We start from the raw sequence: 1,843 nt of genomic DNA, 5'->3' as shown, positions 1-1,843 counted from the left end.
TGGTTCAAATTAAGCAAAATAGCTAAGCCAGTTTGTTTGCACCCTGAAAGTCACTATTCAAGGCACTACATGATTTTTGAATGTTCACTCAAAAGAAATGTTCTAAATCCATGTAGGACTTTACCCAAATGTTTATAATGTTATCATTACATGTAAACTTGTACACAAAGTGCTTTAATAGGAAGTTATCTTTGGCAACCTATGTACATAAGCTACAAATTTTCACAAGGGGGCTTTATTATGGAAGGAAACTACATACAACTATAATATATGATTGCAATCTCAAAGTACCATGGAAATAAAGGTAAAGGTTACCTGTCACAAAAAGTTAAAATCACACATATTTCTCATTCAAGACAAGTTCAATTAAAAGCAAAACAAACATTCCTCTACCCTTACCCATTGTCTCCTAAAACAATAGAGTTCCAAGGTTTAAAACAGAGATCAATGCTTTAACATCTACCATTCTACATTTTATTGAGTTCTAAAGTAAAAAAAGCTCTTTTAATTCAGAGTATGATGTTTGAAATTATAATATTCTGGAGTTAAAGAGGAACATGGCTAAGCAAGTGAGAGATAGATTTGTGCTCTTTGCATTGCCTCAGCCAAAATCATTGAAATATCAATAACTCGAATCTTAGAGCAGTGTGTCATTTTGTCCTTTTGGGGAAAGGTGTTTGTAACATCAACAGCCTCAGAGGCAGAATTATTAATTCTGGAAACAGCTGACCCAGAAAAGATTCCATGAATAAAAAATGGCATAAACCTTAGTGGCCCCAGCAGATAGTAGCTTTTCTGCAGCGTGGTATGTTGTGCCACATCAGGCATGTCATCCACAAGGGTGGGGACCCAATCTTTAGCATCACCAACCAGAAACATCCTATCCACTCCTACAGCTCTCCCCTCTTGGTGAAACAAGGCAAACTCCACATTAGATCTGTCCATGAATAATGTAAATTTTTTGGCTCCTCCTGCTTTGAGTGAAACAATGATACATTTCCAGTGAATCGGCCCAGATAGGAAACGGAGCGGGTTAAAACTCCCATGCTGATCAGTAGTGGGGTCGCACCTGTGAGTAGCCACTGCACTCCAGCCTGGACAGCATAGCAAGACCCCATCTCAATTAAAAAAAAAAAGATATATTCCCTCCAGTCTGCAATATCCTCTTGGATCCCCCACAGAACTGTAGGCTCCACACGGAAGTCATCCACAGGGATATAGAAGAGTCCCTGTACCTGAGCTGTGTGCAGATCCTTGGCAATGATGTGCTCCACCCCAGCTACTGCCAACAGATTGTCTTCAAGTTTTGCAGAAACTGGAGCATAAATCTTGTCCTTTTTATCTCATCAGGAATATGGAAAACATGAGAATCCTGCATTCTTTCTGGTGGGCCGTGTGGTTTTACACACATTGATCATAAAGAGAGATTCCATTAAAGTGTCATTAATTTTCCCACAGCTACTCTGCATGACATAGGCAGGTTGGCCTCTCACACTTTCACCAGTCACTACGCTGACCTCCTGATTGAGGAACTTCTTTTTTTTTTTTTTTTTTTGAGACAGAGTCTCACTCTGTTGCCCGGGCTAGAGTGAGTGCCGTGGCTTCAGCCTAGCTCACAGCAACCTCAAACTCCTGGGCTCAAGCGATCCTCCTGCCTCAGCCTCCCGAGTAGCTGGGACTACAGGCATGCACCACCATGCCTGGCTAATTTTTTGTATATATATATTTTAGTTGTCCATATAATTTCTTTCTATTTTTAGTAGAGACAGGGTCTCACTCTTGCTCAGGCTGGTCTCGAACTCCTGACCTCGAGCGATCCACCCGCCTCGGCCTCCCAGAGTGC

The 1,843-nt window shown here is 41.3% G+C and overlaps 1 pseudogene; it reads right to left on the bottom strand.

Annotated features, from left to right (window-relative positions):
• Window positions 1-545: 545 nt before the first annotated feature.
• Window positions 546-879, bottom strand: LOC138376935 (ribose-phosphate pyrophosphokinase 2 pseudogene; annotated as a pseudogene).
• Window positions 880-1,843: the final 964 nt, after the last annotated feature.

Source organism: Eulemur rufifrons, chromosome 29 (genome assembly GCF_041146395.1).
Source record: "Eulemur rufifrons isolate Redbay chromosome 29, OSU_ERuf_1, whole genome shotgun sequence".
Classification (NCBI taxonomy): Eukaryota; Metazoa; Chordata; class Mammalia; order Primates; family Lemuridae; genus Eulemur; species Eulemur rufifrons.
Note: the sequence above shows the minus strand (reverse complement) of the source record. Positions and strands in the feature narration are given on the sequence as shown.